General features: G+C 40.4%; 1 protein-coding gene across 8 annotated transcripts in view; it reads right to left on the bottom strand.

Annotated features, from left to right (window-relative positions):
* The window catches only part of STARD13 (StAR related lipid transfer domain containing 13), a 292,627-nt gene that overhangs the window by 72,433 nt on the left and 199,524 nt on the right, over positions 1-20,670 (bottom strand). The window contains exon 1 of one of the 8 annotated variants that reach the window (XM_051778844.1): positions 3,139-3,763. The exons of 6 other annotated variants lie outside the window; for them this stretch is intronic. The gene's annotated coding sequence lies outside the window, so the exon portion shown is untranslated. Of the gene's footprint in view, positions 1-3,138; positions 3,764-20,670 lie in introns of those variants that run through there. One more of the 8 variants, XM_051778845.1, reaches the window with a different exon arrangement.

Here is a 20,670-nt window from a genome sequence, read left to right as displayed (position 1 = left end):
AATGCAGTCCCACTGGATGAAAAAATGAGCTTGCACCAGTTTAGACCACTCTTTTCCCCTCCTGCCCAAATTCAAGATTAAAGGAAGACACTGGACTTACACTGGATCTATTTTCCAGCATTTCCTCTCTCAAGGAAGACAGACCTTGTTAAGGACCCCATGATAAAGATAGATCTTCTGAAAGTGTAATTGGGGCGCTAGATTTGTTCTGTGTTTTAGAGCAGCTCAATGGCATACCTGAAACCCATGGCACTACTCACTGTTCTCCTCAGTGAAAAAAAGCAGGAAAGGCTCAAACTCAATCAATCAAGAGCAAAGCCAGCTATGTCTCTGGGAGGGTCCCAACAAGGAAGTGTTGTGTGGGAGGATAACCAAAACATGTAGTGGCTGAAAAGGAAGTTAAGAAAACTAAGAAAGTAGAAAAGGTTACAGTTAATCTAAATTCCTGTAAAAGCGAAAATCCAAATCAGAGGTCAACACGAGTAACAGAGAAACGTCTGATAGCCACAAGCATATCCTCAACACACAGAGACAAAATGAGTGCACATCAAGACAGCATGATGAGCAGTGAGACCAAAGAACCTGTGAGGCCTGAATGATACTGCAGGCAATAGTACAGGAGGCTGCTCAGAAGAGAGGTGATGCTGGGTTTATTTTAGGGGTATTGTTTAAGCACAGTGCTTAAGACCTCCTACTGATCTGATAAAAATATTTGATAAATACATGAAGCTTCCTCAGCTCTTAGGGTAAAGTAGAAGATCTTTCTTTTCTCTTTCTTTCTTTCTTTCTTCCTTCCTTCCTTCTTTCTTTCTTCTTTCTTTCTTTTGCTTTCTTTCCTTCCTTTCTTATCTTCCTCTCTTTTCTCTTTCTCTCTCTCTTTTCTTCTTCCTATCTCTCTCTCTTTCTTTCTGTTTCTTTCTGTCAATGAAGAATGTCTTGACTGTACTAAGTGGTTATGTGTGGGACACTGGATGTGACAGGAGACACAATAATTTTCCCTTTCTCCAAGTTTGTTATGTGATCCTGCATTGGACTTGGCATTGTAACCATTAGTAGAGGACTTTGTGAAGAGCTCGAAGGGTACAAAATGAAGTAGTATTATCAACTCAAAAATCCATTTTCCTCTCCATTTTTGTTAAACAACACAGTAGCAGTGTACTTACTGACTAGGAAACATATATCCCCCCTCTTGTTTCATCTTATGAAAATCTTGGCACTGATTCCCTGCAACATGAAAGCAAGTGTCTGTATATATGCCTGGTGACTGTAATGCTGTGACGTGAGCCTAATTGATTTGAAGGCAAACACCCTGACAGACAGGCAGGCAAAGCACACATAAAAATAACAGAAAGGTAAACGAACAGCACTGATGTACAGCATATCCCTGTTGTTTCTAATGTGCTGACAAGCTCTTTATTCTTTACAGATAAAGAAATGCCACGAATTGTGTCTATTTTAGCAAAAAACATCAGAGGAAAACAGTATCATCTTCCTAGTATATAAATCTCATATGCCAAAGTGGGCTAAGCTATTTCTTTAAGCTCCGCACACTGAAAATTGACTTTCCCCCCAGACCTTTCATGAAGTCTTTCCTCCCTCTTCAGTAACAGCAACTACCATCAGCCCAGCTACAGCAGGCTAGAGAGACCTCTACCAATTTCTGTCCATTCCCCTTCAGATCTCTGCAAATCATAATTTCCAAAATGTGCCTGGTGCTAGTGTAAGCACAACCTGCAACTCTCAGCTCTCTGAGACCCAGAAAGAAGCAGCAAACCTCTGGCTGTGTATAGTAGCAAATGCAGTGGCAAGACATGCCCAGCATGGTGTGGTCCCCTCAAGAGGTGCCAACAACTCCAACCAGAACAGGATGTCAGGATAATGCAAAGAATCCACTTTTTTTTTTTTTTTCCAGTTGTCCCTGCCATCAGTCATAGTGACCCCTCCTCCTAAGTAAATGAAATCAATCAGCAGGGATTTCTGTAAAATACATAAAACAGTCATCTTCCAGACTCTACCAGAAGATAAATGGTTCCAGACATTGGACTGCAGCCACTTTCCCACACATGCTACAGTGTTTTGTCATCCATATTGGGACATAATAGTGAGTGGGTTTTACTTTGTTGGTTTTTTTTTTTCTCAGTCAGCAGCCAATGCTTCTGCTTCTAACTTGTACACTAAAACCACAGCAACAAGAGTAATTTTTCTGTACAATTTGTAATAGAACAGTTTCACTCCCAGTAAGACAGTTTGGGGTTTCATACAAAACTTTGACACTTTTCTGTTACAGCTAATATTGCCTTATCAGTCCCAGCTGGAGCTTCACAAACCATTTTGGGATTAAAGCATATCACCCCAAATACAAGCCACCGAACTGATGCAAGAATGAAATTATAAGCAATGTAAACCTTATCTAAGAAACTGCTAAAAAGAAATAATAGGATTGCTTACAATATCTCATGCTGGCTTTTGTGCTAATTTCAAAGAAGGATACAAATATATGACAGAAGATGCATGACAGTGTGAGTTTACAATTAATTTTAACATATTTTCAAGCAAGTCCTTAATAATCTGTTAACATGAAATGCACTTTGGAAAGAACCATGGGGTTTTTTCATTATTAAGAAATGTGCAACCAAATTCTATCCTTAATTAAATCAAGAGTAATTTTATTAACTGCAGTAGACTCAAACCTAACTTACATCAGTGTAACTGAGGGTAGGATTTAGCCCTGGGCTGTTTATACACTGCAGTTCCAGTTAGTTTAGATCTATTTGGGTGGGAACTCCTTTCCCCTTTCCAGAAAAAATATTCTTGCCTACCCTTTTCCACCTCGCAAATGGGGCCAAAGCAGTCTTTTCTTCTAAGATATTTTTGAAAGGTTTTGAACAAATTTTATTCTTGACAGGAGATGACCTTATTAAACAAAAACCACCCTCTGAAGTGATGGACATCAGCAGTTTTAAAGTTTGTTTACAAGTTTTTAAACAAGCCACCTCAAACAGATAAGCTGACTTACATCTTACAAATAAATAAAAACTTTAAGTAAAAGCTACTTATGTCTGTTTTCAAAGCTGAAAAGCCCTTTCAAACAGTAATAGCTGCTGTATTAAACTTCCCTGTTACAGTATAGAAACTTACTGTCCACAGATATCCTTGGGCTTCACTGTACCTTTGAACCAAAATCACTTTCTTCTTTACTTCATTTTCTGCTCTCCTGAAATCGGATTCCCAGTTCCTGACAGATGGCTCCTCTGTCACCGAGCTCTGCTTCCGCCTCCTTATCGCTGCCAGCTAATACTTCCACGATGCTTAGCTGTTGTCTGCAGAGCTGAGCTCTACATAATTTCTACTCTGATCAATGCTCCGCTTGGTTTTAGGTTGGTTTCTAGTCCCGCCTCCTGCTCTTGAAGAAACGAAAACTCACAGCTGGATTTTCTATAAATCATCCCTTTTAACAGTGGCTAAGCAACTATGGCAAATACTACAGCTAAGACCTGCTGCTCTATTTGAAACTTCAAAAACAATTCCTCATCTTAATGATGCACACATGAAAGTTAATCATGTACTAAAATCACTAATACTGAAAAATAGTGGCCAGATAATTGTGACCTTCAGGGCTTAGGTGGTGATTAATGTAATGCAAAACTCCCCTCTGTTCCGGGGGGTGGAAATATGGTAAAACATACTGCCTTGGTGAACTGCTTTATATAGTGTTCTGCTTTGAACAGGAGCTTCTCATTCTTACAAAAATAAATTTACATTTGCAATACAGAGCTTTTTGACAGACTAGTCCAGTGTACATACTGTTTAGGCTAGCAGCCCTAAGCTTGAAAAAGCCTTTAACATCGCAGCAACTCTTTTGAAGTGTGGGGAGGAAATACTTTTATTTTCTACACAGCACTAAGTGCACTACACAGCGCTGAACTCATTATCATGTTTAACAAAGAGCAGAGTATAAAAGCTAGGTGGTACCATAAAATCAGCACTACAAGCTTTGTTCCCATGAACACAGCAAAACAGAGCTGAGTTTCTGTAAACTGTAAGTTGTCCTAATCCTCCACCCTCCAGATCTTTATAAGAAACTGTGCTGTGGAAATGAAAAATGACTGGGCAGATCTGGATACAGTCTGAGTGGGCTGCAAAGTCCTGGTGTTCTCTCTGGGGTTTTTCTATGGTGAGAGCCACATCCCAGCTGAAAGTATTGTCAGGGCTAAAACCAATTCCTTCCTCATAAACAGTTGAGTGTGCCCTGGTCGCACATGAGCTCCCCTGACCTGCTGCCCACACTGAAGAGCAGCTGAGCTGCTGCTGTAGGCTCAATGAAGAACTCCTCAGATTTCAGCTCAGGGAAGTGTGCAAGAGCAGCCTTGGCTGACAGCAGCTCTTTCCCACGTGTCGTTTAACTCCCGGCAAGCTGGGACCCACGACCTTTCCCAGGCAGCTGCTGGAGCTGGACTACTGCATCACTAGTCTTCTGTGAGTGGAACTCATCCCTTTTTTGAGTCTCTTCCACCCAAACCTACATGTTCCAAAAACACAGTGGAAAAACACCAAAAAAAGCACTTCTGTCTACTTACTCCAACTCTCTAACCACTTCATTACATGCCCCACAGTTCTCTCAAGTTCAGTTTTTCCACACGACAGATGACTTCATAGGCTTCTGTCAGATCCCATTTGAACTCTACTTTTTCCCTAAGCTGAAGAATCTCCTCAGTTTCATGCTGAGGCTGGTCAGCCTTGCTGCCTGTCTCTAATGGACTACTGCTCCCATAAGCACTGCAGTTAGCCCTCTGGTTCACATGATAGAAGCTGATGTCACAGCACCCGAGCTCAAGCCTTGCTCCTAGTCCATGACTGATATTGTTGAAGTGGGAAAATATTCTCATTTCCTTTGCTTGCAGTTCTGCAGACAGTAAGTGAGAACAGTCTGTTGTCACCCTGTGATTTGACAGCTCTCCAAGTGGTCTGCACACAAGAATTTCAGAACAACTATACTAGACCAATTTCCAAATGGTTGCTAGCCCAGCAGCCTAGGAGAAAACAGTATGGATTAAGTAGACAGGAATGCTCTGAGCCAAGGACAACACCACTCCAATGCAGCTACTACTCTTTTAACCAACAGCCATAAGAACAGGTCCTGGGCCTGTGTTCAAGCTGTGACTCAGATCTGAAGTGCTGCAACGACAGTGCTCTCCTGTGGATGCACTGCTTGACCACTTCCAGTAACTTGATGATGGAGAATGAAATGAGCGTGGGCAAAGCACTATTCCTGCACCAATCCAAATATGTAATGATAAATATAGCAAATCCGCTTTCCAGGTGCTGCCGTACATTCAATACTTACCAGCTGTCAAAAAACCCCCACGACTGATTAAAATTATTTGTTTGACCTTTAAAGTGTACTTGAAAATCCATAAATGAGACCTATCAGTAGTACATACTCACTTGAATAATAACAGAATTTTGAATCTCTAGCAAAGGTTGTAAGAGGAGACAGCGTGACATGCACTATACAGATGGAGATCTTCCCAGGACTTCTATAGAGAATTTTAATGTCTGGGGTAATGTTATGGTACATAGGACAAGATTTCCTCTTTCTTTGGTTGGTCATCACCTGAATTACAAGAAAAAAAGCTTGTTGCAGGTGAGAAGAAATATAAATATAAATAAAGCTCATCCTCCATGAGCTTTAGTTCCAGACAGGGCATTGAGTTCCCTGGGGATGAAAGGGAAGATCTGCTGCTACCACTAGTGAGTGTTCAGTTCAGAGGCTCAAACCAGAGTACATCCACAATAAAGCAACAAATGTGCTAGCACAGATGTTGGTTTATCAGGATTGTTTCTCTCTGCAAATTTTCTACTGGGACACACTCTTTACTAATTGTGAACACAGCCCTACAGTAGCCCAGTATGGCTGAACACAAGGTGGCCACAGAATCTTACCTTACTGAAACACCAAGTTCACAAATAGCTTCAGCTCCCCACTACTGCACTGGGTGGGGAAGGAGGAAGAATAAATGAGTTACCATTTTCCTCCAGTGAACTGTAATTAGAAGAGCTCAGACTTCTGCATGCAACCAGGATAGTTATACCTGCTTGGCCCTGGACTGTTTTTCGGGAGTTGAATATATTTAATATGCCAAGCGTTCTACCATGAAGCTGTCCAGGGAAACGTTTTAATAGTTTAAAGCACTCTGACTGCAATGTATTTGCTTAAAATGTGGTAAACGGAATTACTAAAAACCTTGCATTTTGCATCTTAAAACCTTAGGATACTCACAAACATATTACTTCTTCTTACTGTCAGATTTTGTTTTGCTAAGACAGAATGCATGAGACACTAGATAGATATGGAAATGCCTCAAGCTCCTTGAGAAGAAGAGGACACTGATGGAAAGATGAGCATGATGAAGATGCTTATCTATGAAGATGAGCACTCATGTTTGCCTCCCCACCACTATTCTGCAGCCTTCCTCCTCTGATAGTTGTGACACCCATTTTCAGCTGAAATTTCCTCACAGCTGAGCTACACAGTCCTCCAGTTCAAAGGCTTTTTTTGCCTTATCGGTTTTCATCATCCAGTTGAAGGCAACGAGATCAGCCTAAAGACCTTGGGATCCTGGAGACTTCAGTCTTTAGCACAGCCTTGTTTCAGTCTTCTTTGATAAAAAACCCATTTCCCTTCTAAGAGCTTTTCTGAATCCACTGACGCAAGCTGAATGGGGGCTGACGCAAGTTGAATGGGGAATGACAACTGAGCACAGCATTGCTGATGGGCCCCCTTGGGCCATGTACCCACCTCTTCTGTGGAAATACATTGCCAGATGGAGTCCATCATCTGGCTGCATTGCCAGGCCACATTTTGGGAGCAATTATTCTCCAGTCTGCAAACACACTCAAGTCGTTGATCTCCTCTATCACTCCCAACTGCCAATCTCCTGGACTATGCCAGCACTTCCTGCTGCTGTCCCCTAATCGTGCCACCATGCCACCAATAACCACTGTACAACTGCAGACTGAGTTGCCTGCAGAGGAAGGGTACATGGAGCCAGTGCCCTACCACTTGCCCCCTTCTCTTCATCCCACTTTATTATTGCATGTCCTGTGCTAACCTTGGCAGAGTCTGGAGGAGAACTCGAAGCAATGGTTTTATTTTGTGCTACCAGGAACAGACCTGGTACCTGTTTTCAGGTTTCCCCTACAAACACACTCATATTTTCTCCTAAAGATTATGGAATTTGAGAAGCTACAGAGATGGGAGAATATAAAGTGCTGCATCACTTTCAGCAAAAAGACGAGGGGAAAGGAAAAATAATACTGGGTTATTACTCTTTGAAATTCCGCATCAAAATGGATATTTCAAGACAAAATCAAAATAAAAAAGCAATTTGAAAACTTACCATCTAAAGCAGAAAATTGGAATGATAATATGTTGAGCGGGGCTTTTCCTCCTGGACAGTTTTCATGGAATAGATGCTCTTACCTCTGACTGCCATTTCTCAAATGTATCCTGAACTATTTGTCATTAATTTACTATTGCAGTTGTTACATAAAGTAGGACAGTTGTACTGTCTCCACCTGATGAGAAAGCCATATACTTTCACATTTTAATACGAAACACATTCTTTGAAGGACCAAAATATGTATTACCTAACTAATTTTTCAGAAAAACCTCTCTCAATTATACTTGGTACTCATTTAGTCTTTCTTCCGCTGGAAAATCTCTGGAGTTTACATGGCATATCTCTGTGTCACATGTGTTTCCTTTAACAGCCAAAATAAATGTTTTTCAACTTCAAACTCTACGGCTTGAGTCTCACTTATGAAAGTCAAGCAGTGCCTTTCTGCTTTACTCATCACGCGACTGAATGACTGCTGATCTACCTGCCTGCCTCACTGCAAAGCAGGGGCTCTCAGAGCCCAGCCCAGAGCAACTCCCTTTGGCTTGATCAAACTGGGTGATAAATTCCATCCTGATTCCCAACACTCTTCAGGAAGCTCTGTTCCCCAACGTTTTTCCCATCCCAGGGACCAGCAGTGCCAAGCTCGATTCACGATTCTATGATTCCTCCTCACTCTCAGCTCCTGCAGGCTGGGACCTAGGAGAGCGAGGCTGCGTGCTCTCTCTAAGGGGATGCTGTGGGACAAGGCATCTCAAGGGCCCTGAAAATGGCACTTGTTGTACTTCAATGACAGGAGCCCTGTTTGACATGAGGTTCACTTTGCGCATGACAGAGGCATGGTATTTCATTTCATTGTTCAAATGCTTGAAAGATCTCAGAAATAAAAATTCTTGGAATTGCTACATGAGTCAAACTTTCTAAGAAGTTTATATGAAAGTATGAATCACTGGTTTGCTTTGGAGGAAGAGAAAAAATCTTGTTTTCAGCAAAAAAGTTAACTGGGTGTCCTGAAAATCAGTAATTAAAAACACAATTAACAGATAATAATCATCTAGGGTGCTAGTTTCCTTCTGTATATAAATGGCTTTAAGAGAGAGTAAGAGAGAAAATTTTAGCATCAGCATTTGCTTCAAGACCCAGTGCACCTGGGGGCTGGCCCAGCATCCCTCCTGCAGGGAAATGAGAGCTAGAAAAGATATTTTTGTTGCTGTGAATAAAAGTTGGATTTCTCAAGCTATATGCCTGCACTGTTTAAAATTAACACAGTCACAAACCTGAAATGTCACCCTGAGGGACAGCACCATCATCGCTATCATTCCCCATGGACATGTCAGAGAGAAGTGCCACTACCCCGGGCAGAAAATGCACCTACTCTTTGCTGTGTAACAACATAAGACTGGAAGCAAAGAATATGGTTTCCAAATTAAACAGCAGGAGTAATTTCTGCCGCCAGGATGTAATTACTCCTCTTGTAAAAAAGCTGTGGAACACTTAATGGTTTTGAGCACTAATACATATGGAAACAGTATTCCACAAACACTCAGCCAGGTGCTAGAGTACCACTGGCTTGGGGAGCAGTAAAAGACCAAGAACACATCCAGTACTGCCTAAAACTTCAAGGGTCTCCTTCCAAATGCTGCTCTAGCTGAACTGCTGAAGTTTCTGAAATCAGGTATGTATGATCACAGCCCACGGTGATATTTCTTCTGTCTCTCACAGCACCTGTGGTTAAGGCACCAACTGTGCCACAGCCCTAAGTATAGATTTTTCACAATCATATCTCAATGCCAGGTCTATGACTATTTCAGGTAATTTATCTGACAAGACTGCTGTATTCCCAAGCACCTCGTTTATGAGCAAGTAGGATCTGAGACTATGTCAAATATATCAAGGTAATTCGGTAGGATATATGGCATCTATTTATGGCATAAAGTTGACATGCTACCAATACTAATTTTCTTAAGGTCTGACCAAAATACATTTCTGGATCAGAAGTAAAAAGCAGTATCTACATGCATATTTTCTTTTAATTATGGGCAGAACATTTACAACATCTGAAAGCCTCTTCATAGAAAGTGTGTTGAGTGAAGTATGTCAGGCCTTAAATACCCTATGGCAACTCAGTTCTCATATTTACATGCAAAAATTCATAGCCATACTCATGAAAACAGACAAGCAGAGTTCTCACAAAGCAGCTATCCTGGTACAAGTTTTTTACTAGCTAAACTACTGCAGACTGGAGTTTGGGCAGTAATGAATGTCCCAGCACCTCCTCTTTCACTTTTAGTGAAAACATGAAGTCTTCACAACACATCCATATACATAAGACCTCCAGCCTTCTGCAACAAAACCAACTGCAAACATGGCTAGAAGACTTACCTCACCTTTTGCAGAGTATCATGCCTTTCCCAGAGATTTTAAGGTGAGATTTGTTAAATTAATAAACAGTGTTTCTTATCATGGAAAAGTTTTTCTGCACAGCCCTGCCTCAAATATCAGCAGAAAAAAAATGCTTACATACTGACAACTCATCTGAGGAACTGTTCTGGAGCTTAAAAAGCTGTAATCAAGAAATCAGAGGTTTACTTTTACCAAGCACTTAGGGGAATGGGCATGAATTCTCTATGTTAGTGGTGCCCCTCAGCGTGTGATTCTCCCATCCTCCCATTGGCTGAAGAGAAAGCAAACAAGTCTGGCTTGTGACTATTTCTGGCTATAAAATTTAATTTTTAAACATGTAAGGTTTCTTTCTGAGCAAAACTCAGCATGATTGAGTAATGAAACATTGCTTCCCTGACCTTTCTGAAATCCAAAGCACTAGCTTTTTTTTTGTTTTGGTAAGTTGTGCTATTGACAAATTTGTTTCTTTCAACACACACACGCACAAAAATCTTTACTAATCATATTTCTATTACCATTGTCCTCCAGACCTTTTAGCATGATTTACAAAGGGAGGAAAATGAAAGAAAAGCAAAAACTAGCAGTATATTAGGTAGCTTTGGGCAAAGAAAATGATGGATTCTCCCAAACTAATTTTCTGCAAAACGCGATTTGATTAAGGGTCTAGATTATGTATGTCAGTGCTGGGAAGGTACCCAGACACGTGAGACTATTGTTTACAACCAATGTAGCCAAGGCAGAGGCCACTATTGGGTTTTAGAATTGATGAGCCTTAGTACAAGGGAGCAGATAGAAAGGATTTTTCAGAAAAGTCAGAGACATCAATATTTGATTTAATTACAACACTCTACTACTTCCTAAGATGGTCCCAATTAGACATATTTCTGTGTACCACAGCTGTATGATGCCACACTTGGCCTTATCCTCCTCTAACTCTCTTGGCAAAAGCAAGAAAGACTTCCTAGCACAAAGAGGCCACATTGTAGTTTTGTTTTTATAAGTCACTTCTAGGAAAAATGAGAGGGAAAAAAAGCAACCTCTGTGAGATACTCTGTATCCAAGGACAAATCTGAATGGTTCCATGTGAGTCATTTTCAGTCTTTGCAGGCTTGGCATTTGTGGTATGAACTCAGAAAAGCCATTACAAGTAATTTTTGTCATTTCAAGTGTTTGTAACACATGAGAAATGAGTGCTTCTAAAATGAAAAGTCAGACCCTAACTACTCCTGGTACACTTACAGATCATCTTCCTACAGCTTCAACCTAAAACTGTTTCACTATGTTTAAAAAATACTTTCAGATGCTCTAAGCAAACCAAGGCATTCACCATATGTGACTTGAGAAAGAGGTTGTCAAACAAAAATGAGATGTTACAAGAAGTGAGATGTAATGAAGGAGACAATACACTTCCATTTTGTTCACTTGAACGACTGCCTGTATTGTTGGATTAACCTGAAGTGAGCATGCAGTCCAGTCATATCTTTTCTCCTCTCTTTAAAGAGCCAAGCAAAAACAAGGAGAAGAAAAGGTATCATATGTGCAACCATTTTGCAGAAAAGTTTTTCTTCATTTTAAGTGATCTAAATTCATTCCTTTGTTCTTACTGACATATGAGAACAGCTTCTCTGAACTCTGAAGAAGAATCTATCTATTAGCTTCATTTTTATTTGCTATATTTTAATGACTGCTGTTATAAACCAGTCTGAATAGGGAAGCCAAAACCAGAAAGAAAATACAATATTTGGATCTTTCAAGCCCCAGTTACGTTTATAAGTGACAAAGCAGGCAGTGTGCTGTGATGGTCTGGGCAGTATTAGGAACCAGGAGAGTCCCCCCTCTCCTTCCCCAGAAGGACTATCTGACATGCCATGGAAGTGATATGTTTTTAAAGTCTACAATAACCAAATTATCAAACAAAACTAAGGGTCAGGACTTCTATGAGCACATGAACAAGCACGATTCAGAAGGCATTTCAAAGCAGCTTTTTCCATACAAGAAATCTCTCTCCGATGCCGTTATTTTTGTTGTCTTGTGCTTTGTGAAGTTGTACAGCAATAGTCTTGCTGTTAAGAAGCGAGGTAAAAGTTTCTCCTTGACGCAGGCACACTTATTGACACAAATGCTAGAGATTGTGAAATCTCTGCACATCTGTCAAATCAACCTGAATTCAGGCTCCAGAGCTGCCAAGGGTGTGGAGACAGTGCACACAGAGTGTCTGCATAAGCCTTGTTTTCATAGGAAACCAGGGCAGACATATTCTGATTTTTAAAAAATGAAGTTTTCCACGGATTTAGGTACTAGCTGGAAAGTCCTGCAACTCTGGCCGCTGCCCACTAGAGGCCGTGAAGCCCTTATGTCTGCCCTGGGCCCTGCTGTTGGAATCTAGTTAAGAGGAGATAAGGAATGGGAAGCACCAGAAATCAGACATTTTTTCTTCTCACATTAAAATCTTAACAGTTTCTTCGTACAGTGAGGCATCCCAGCCCTGGCAGGCCAGTGGGAGCAGTAGGATGTGCTGTGGGTAGCCAGGTCTGCTCACCCACACTGAAAACTCATAGAGGAGATTGAGGAGGAGGATTATGAGGAAGATGAGAAGGAGGAGCACATGATGTAGATGCAGCTGGCTGGAGGGAAGCTACTCCTCCATGACAAGCCCAAGGTAAACAATGAGGAGTCAAACATAATGGGCCACTTTTAAAATCAATTATTCCTTTTGAACATCACTCACTGGAGCCTGGCAAGCTGCACTAGTCAACAGAAAGGATGTTAAGTGTGAGGGTGATTTAATGAGCAGAGTTCACTGGAGAGCTGCAGCAACAAACATATATGCACAGAGAAAACACTGTGAAGGCTGGTGTGTGGGGAAGAAACCCGAGGGTGTTCCACAGTATGCTGAGAAACCCACAGGGATAGCATAATAAAAAGAAGCAATATGCAGTTCCTCCAGTTTGACTCCAAACTAGGGTTCTCTGGTTATTCAGAGATTATATCACACCCCTCCGTGAGAGACAAAGGGAAACAGACAAAAACTAGGAGACAAGACCTGCACAGAGCTGTGCTCTAAGGGAGGACATTAAACTCAGACTTCCACAGGAGGTGTAGGAACATGGCCGCTACAGAGCCTAGGGCTGGAAATCACATCTAAATGTCTTCTTGCAAGCTTAATTTGTGACAGGTTATCTAAAAAACTACAAAGGGTCAGTGTAGATCAGATTATTCTTTGCAGTTATTGATTTCCCTGCTTTCTGCAATATTGAATTTCATCTGCCATTGTGCTGTCCATATACCTAGCTTAATTATATTCCGTTTAAGTTCCTTTATGTTCTGCCATCTGGATTAGTTAAATACTTTTGTGTCTTCTGCAACCTCTGTCATGTTCCACACTTGTGCCACAGATCATTAAACAGCATAAATGTCACACAATTCCTAATATAAAATTTCAGGGCAGCCCAATAAAAACCAATGACCTTAGTGAAAAAGTATATATATTCCTCTTTCTTGTATTGCTCTCAAGTACTTGGCAACCTTGTGGTGAAACAATCTATTAAAACTGGGGTTTGAGAGTTTAAGTATGTTCTGGTTGGAGGTCAGATACCTCAAAAGAATTAAGGAATTAGGCAAACTCCAAGTGCCACTTTGTCCTTTGCTGGCTGTTCTACAAGAAACTAGTGATCAGGTAGTTAGTGTCCAAATGTACAGTTGGCCAGCTCAGTGTGGAAGAGGATTTTGGCTTCTGCATTTTATAAGGATATTTAGCAGTAGTTGTTGTTAAGTACCTCAGTGCAGGAGACAGTGTTTTGGTTGATGCCCTGGTCGGCTGAGGCTGTCTACCCTCTCAGCATGGTCTGATGGGGACCTTCAAGTTGCGGCACTTGGCTCATCCCCATACAGCGCACAGGGATGCCCACACCATGCAGGGATGCCCACACCATGCTCATGCTATGGCTGCAGCTCCAGAGTGGGAGGAGACCAGCACACAGTTTGTGCAGGGTGCAGCACACGCTGCGCAGCAAACTAGTGTGCTGGGAAGCAGTGTGCTAAGCAGTGTCGAGCTCTTACCGAGACCGGTCCTATATCAAAGGAAGGGAAATAAATTTAAGACAGATTTGGCTGCATTCATGAAGACAACATTTTTTTTTGTTAAGAAAACAGAATTCTGTTGGTTTGTTAGCAAAAGAAAAATGTGGGAAGTGGCATGAGCATTTTTCCACCTTAGAAGGTGACTGGGAGGGAGGGGGGTACCTAGAGATGGGGAAGCACACCCCCACCTCACACTTCCAGCCCCACTGGGCATTATGCAGTCCCTTTGGCCAAAGTTCAATGAAAAGCTGGGTCCTTATCTCTAACATGTTCCAGTTAGGCAGCCCTGAGAGCAACCCCAGGTGGTCACACAGTCTCTAATCCCATTAGGGCTCTTTTAAAGCAAGTTTTTTTTTTTCCAGTGTCACAGAAGTTACACTTAATGGGTTTGCAGTTATTATGCAGTTACAAAAGTTATTTGCACTTTGCGGTTTGCTGCCAGAAGTGTAGCAAGAGACAAGCACTGAAGTCCTTGTGAATCCCACAGCTGCTGTGACTTTTCCATGTGAGGAAGGAACAGTTGCTTGAGGCATTTTAGAGAAATGCAAGAACATAGGAACAGTTCATTAATACTGGAAGCGAATTTGCAATTACCGAGAGCAGATGGTCAGCTCACACAGGGAATGAATCTTAAACCATCTAGACTTACAAGACTACTGCAAACATTGAAACAGTACCAAATTCACAAAAAAAACCCACCTACGTGCTCACTGTCAGAAGTCAGCTCAGATTTGGATCCTATATCCAGTGGCTTAAGTCCAGATAAAGCTGTCAATATTAAACTGATTCAGTGGCTTTACCACAGAGTTAATGCCCCTTCTTTTTACTTGCATACAAAACTCTCAGAGCAGTCAAAGATAAGCAAAAATAATAAGAACCTTAATAAAATATCTGTATCAGCATCATTAATAAAGCTAGCTAATCTTTCCTTGTACCAATACAACTCAGCTGTATCAGAGATGTGGTAGCAGCATTAATAAGAACAGAAATCAAAGCTGAAGTTACATGTCTAAGTTTTTCATTACTTTACAGTCCACCAACAATTAAACGCCAAACACACATTGCTTTAACAAACGTATCTGTGATGCACTCCAGAGCTTTTGAATTCTTTCCATACACATGCTCCTTGTAAAAACCCTGCAAAGGAGCTTAAGAGAGATGTATATTTTGAAAGTACTCCTCAGTGCAGTTCACGGACAAATTAGAATATTATTGCCATAGACATGTAATAGTATATATGTGCAAAGGGAAAGACCTGTCTAGCACTATGTGCCCTTCAGCCTCCATTTCAGCATGCCAGCTCTTCATTTGGCTAGGCAAATAGGACTATAATTACTGGGGGGAAGAGGGAGGCTATTAGAGCTCTGTGCATGTCTCTTTCTGCATGTGTCCAGGGAGTGAACTACAATGGCTCGATCAGCCCTGAGAGGGGCATGCAGTTATCCTTCAAAATCTTTTTCCCTGGGACATCAAGTTTCAGCAGCCCAGCTTTGTACCTCTGGACAGCAAAGAGTGGAAGATCCTTAATGTTAACATGACCTGCCATTTACAGGTCTTTGCAAGTGGGTAAACAAGTGCTCGAATGTTATGTGGCAGTCAAAGGCAACTGGGATGGAGAGTCAACAAGCGTCGGGTTTGTCAATGCCTTGAGCAAGAAGGGAACTTTGACTGGACTGCAGAAGAGCCCTGAAGAACAGTGGAAAGGTTGCAAGAGCAACAAATGACATAGGCAAGACGTGTGATTGAAAAAAGGACAGTAATTGGATTTTCAGAAGAGGAAGGTATATGGGCTTGGTGGCACTTGTGATCTTGCTGACCGAGGAATAGTGATAACTTAAGACAGATCCCTCCAGTCAAGACTGACTGCTAACAGCATCCAAAGATTTCTCCCTGGTTTCCCTCACAGAGGTGGAGGTGCATGAACTTTCTCTCACAAGCAGGACAGAATTTAAATTTTTGGGGATAGTCTTACGGCAAAAAAGCTCAGGTTTACTTGGCACAACCAACTCTATTCTCCTCTTAAGCCAGAGAGCTGCATAGCAGGTCACTTTGTTTACAGACTGTGATATAATTTGGCAATTTCCTTGTCTGACTTCATGGCTCAATGTATAAAAATATGGCACAATGCATGCGATGAGATTATCCTGACAAAAGGATATTCCTAGAACTGCAGCAACAGAAAGTGTGAAGTGTTGCAGCCATTTTCAGATTCCTTTTCTTTACACTTCCTTTTCTAACGCTAAAGGTAGAAACCACAGGATACTTGAAGAATTCTGCAGTGCCAGCTATGACATTGTTAAGACAGTGGTATGTTGACTTAGTACTTCAGAACTGCTTTAAAGTTTTCCGAAACCTTAAGAAAACAAAGTTTATACCAGAAGTTATTTTGACAGAATGTAATGTACATATGCATCTACTTAGTATGTTGAAATTTAGTATTAAAAAATCTGTTGACTATAAAAGACTATTTTTAGCAATATCTTAATAACCCTGGTTATTCTTGGAAAAATTTTGCATTTCCCTGAAATTATGTGATCCCACAACCATTTTAGTAGCCTATGCTATTGTATATGCCATGGCGATTCCACTTAGCCTTTGGGTCCAATTCTGCAGCTGGTTTTGGCCTTTAAAACTTAAATTAAAATCTTTTTCCTCCAGCAAGGAGGTAGATTGATTAAATATATGGTAGTACTTGTAAACTGCTGTGACGACACAATACTTGGACCTCTCTCCATTAGCAAAGAGAGATCTGGAGCAGATGCTGACTTACATACTCAAGGATTTCAGATTTCCAGACACATTTCTAATTTTGTATAAACAATTTTTTTTCTTTCTCAATCTGACATTGCTCTTCATTAAGGGCTGGGATTTGGAAAAAAAAAGCAGAAAATCCCATGGGATTGAAAACAACAGATGTTGTCTGTTTTAAGCTTCCTTTATTCCAAATCACTGAATTTCATGCTTTTAAGATTTTCCTGCCTCTCTTTTCAGAGGCCTGTGATTTGCTCTTTAAATGGATTTTCAAGAGGCTGACTCTGACTGGAATGTATGTGAAATAGATTTTCAATTTAAAATGTATAATCTTTTTTCATGGAAGTTAGTAGAAACATACTAAAAATATGATAGAAACAGTATCAGAGCAGTATCACTGTGTATCCATATTGTGAGCAATAAACCCAACGCGTTACCATCCCAGTAAATAGGAGGCACATGCTACTCACTTCCCACCCAAATGCCCTTGTGCTTCCTGCTCCTCTGTTTCAACACTGCTGAACTGCCAACCTCAAAAGCCAGAATACTGCCCCATGACAATCGCAAAGGGATTTTCGAGCTTTCCTTAGAATGCACTTTTGCCTCCATAAATGGCAACTTCTCTGCGCTCACTTGCCCTTCATCACTGCAGATACAGCCAAAGTGCCCCTGCCCTTAGGAAGTAAAGCTCATTCCTTCTTCAGGTGAGTGACTACATCCTTTGAAAAGATGCTGTGATCATGAAAAAATAGCTGTGTAAATATAACTGTAATTTGATCCCTGTGGATATGTCAGGGAAATAATAAACAGGGAAGGATGTTGGGGACAGCTTTGACATCCTTTTTAAAAAAATTGAGGGATTTCAAAAAACAGCTACAGGAACTGCTTAAGTATTGAATAAAGTAAGAGCATAGTGAGCAGCAGTAATTTTACCTATCTAAAAAAAAAATTTTGATAAATAGTTTTATCAGAGTGCAGTGGTACCTGACAGCGAAGATCTCTTCATTCCAGAAAGGGAGCACAAAAAGAATGTCTAGAATGTGAGGACAGACAAATTCAAATTAAAAGTTAAGTGTATGATTTTAAAACATTATATTTTTTTTTTAAATTTTTGTTTCCTAGGTAATATAGGGTTGGTTTCCAAGAAAGAATTGAAGCCAAATGACCAAATTTTTTTCTCAACACCAGACATTAGATAGACAGGAGGCCAGGCTAAATGAACTAATAGGTTTAAGCTTTATGAGGTCAAATCTTTCTATTAAGTGTCAGAAACTCTATGTTTACAGTGATTATAGCTGTGGTCATTAACAAAAATAATTGGAAGTGACTACCCATTTGATTTAACCAGATTTGCATCAGTACAAGTTCATTGAAATGCAGATGGAAGAAATATTAAACCTCATCTCTTCACAGGTGGAAAGATTTTAACAATGCCTTCATAAAGCCTCAATTCATATTTTATCCCTTGATTTCCTCTTGTATTCTATTTTTTCACAACAGCACATGCACTACAGAAGCCAACAGAAGTTAAGCTCCAATACATTTATATTTGCCAAGCTTGAGGGGATGTACACATCCATCCTGTGGGAATAAGTATGTCATTCATGAACTTTTATAAATAAAAATCTATTTTCAAGTTAGAAAAAGAAAAAAAAGATGGATTTTCTGGTCTTCAGTAAGGCCACTTCTGCTTCCACATTCTGTAAGCTTTTGTTACTTCCAAGGCTCATGAACACTGTGATTATTTTTCACATTCTTCTATTTGCTCTGGGGTTGTTTAGCAGCTGGGAAGGTATGTGCTGACACTACTTGCCACATGCAGGAGATGTAGAAATTCAGTTGCATTTTCTGCAGGACTGAAAGTGATTTTTTAAAATATTCTTCCAAATGAAATTCTAACATATTCATCACTCAGAAATACCAGGAAAAGAGTGCTTGGCTCTGGCCTTTGCCAATGCCTCTAGATTTTGCATCTGAAGGACAAAGTTGCAATGACTCATTCTTTGATATGAAATCAAGACCCAAGTCATTGACAACAGCAACATCAGCCAGCACCTGTCACGAGTCCAAGCTTGGCTGTTCTGAGGCGTTTTGAGGTCTCTTATCTTGAGTTCATGAACTCAGAAGACCCTCACATAAACAGAATTTCCCTGAGCTGCACATATGAAAGCCTTTACCATGATTTCCACCATCCTGAATAGGGCATAGGGAATCTGGAAATTTGACCCTGTACCAGCTCAAGGGACCTTAGAAGCTCTGACTCCCTCAGCAGCTTGCCAGCTGAGCTATTGAAAGACACCTTGGTTCACCAGAATATTGACAAATCTGGGATGCTTTTACTAAATATTCCAAGGCCATCACATCACCATAAAAGGCCTGAGAAAGTTTAAGTTTCAGTGACTAAAATACCAGAGTGCCCAGCAATACTTTGTGTGTTTGGACCTAGCTTGGGTAGCTGAGATGGCTGAGGTGTTGAGTAGCAAAGCAGAGGGCAAAAAGACTTCAAACTTGTGTTGAGCATGTGTAGCTATATTAGACAGGAAGGAGGAATACACATTCAGAGATACAGTAACATAGCACTGGCAATGGAACTGCAGCAGTTGGGGGGTCAGGAGAGAAGGGTGCATGAAAAGGGACTTAGCTAACATGCACATTTCTGATTTTCACTAATGACTGAGGGAACCCTCAAATACATGGTAGTTCAGCCAGTGGCTGCTGTCTCGTTACTCAAAAAATTGTCTATTAAATGTAGGGTACACCAGGTAAAATGAAATTTGGAAAATTGTACAAAATCAAAAACATAGTTGTAAAGAAACAGAATAAAAAATTACATCCATCAGCTTTAACACACTCATCTGGTACTGTGAGGAGAGACATAAAGATAACATGTTTTCAGGAAGCAGCAGCAAGTTCTACTCTTCCAGTGTGTTCTTGGGAAAACTCTGATGAGTGCAAAGAGAACAACTGTGAGACACTAAACATGCTGCTAATGTGCGAAGCCCTATGTTCCGGGGAGAGAGGAGCATTCAGAAATAATTGAATCATCCAAGGCTGTGCTCAGTGGATACCCTAAGGTGATTATGTTCAGAATAGAAACTTTCAGAATGTCATTTAGTAAATGAAAACAGAGTTGGATACCAGTAATAAACCAGTGCCCTCAAGCTACTTGTTTTTTATAGTGACTTAATTGAAATGTACAAATCAATGAATGCCAGATGCCTAGGAAAGTGGGCAGCACTGAGACCAAAACCACAGACATTGAAATCAAGCAACAAAGTAGGATTTTGCCTCTAGTAAACAACAGTTTAGGGCTACAATTTTCTTCCTCTGGTGATAAATATGAGTCTCTTGTATTTTGAGTGCTCAACTGTACTCCCAGGATAGGTACAGAGCTGGGTACCAACTTGTTTTCAACTTTCTAATTGCTGATGAATCCAGTAAAATGAAACCAAGAACAAGGTTTCTCTTTCTTATTGTAACAAGAAGGCTGTTTTAAACTGCATTAGCTCCTTAATCACATGATTTCTATTACCTAATTTTCAAGAAGCAGAATTCTATTATCTTTAAAAAGCAAGCAGACATTTAACTCCTACTATTATAATTTAAATGATATGTAACCATTACATTTGGGATTTCTGTCTTCTTATATACATTTAGTACTTTTTTATCATAAAAATCAAATAAAACTTAAACAAGATTTATTACAAGTTTTTCAAATTAGTACTACTTCTTGCAGAGAGATTTCCCTAGCATGGTTGTTCTATTAAACTGCACACCACAAGAACTAAATTGGCTTTGAAAATGTAGCATTATAATTTTCCAAAGCTGAAAGCTTTTTCTTCAAGAAGAAAAAGCATTTCTTTGGATGTAATAAATAATCAGTGACAAGTAAAATATGAAGGAAGCATCTCTCTTCTCGAAAGCAGAGGACACTCCCTTTCTTTCTAATAACCAACTACAAGACAAAAACCCCAGCCTGTCATTTTACACACTAACAGTTCATCAGAGTGGTTGAGAATGATTTGGATCTGAGTCT

Source organism: Manacus candei, unplaced genomic scaffold (genome assembly GCF_025592945.1).
Source record: "Manacus candei isolate 608988 ecotype Guabito, Panama unplaced genomic scaffold, ASM2559294v1 h1tg000014l, whole genome shotgun sequence".
Lineage (NCBI taxonomy): Eukaryota > Metazoa > Chordata > Aves > Passeriformes > Pipridae > Manacus > Manacus candei.
Note: the sequence above shows the minus strand (reverse complement) of the source record. Positions and strands in the feature narration are given on the sequence as shown.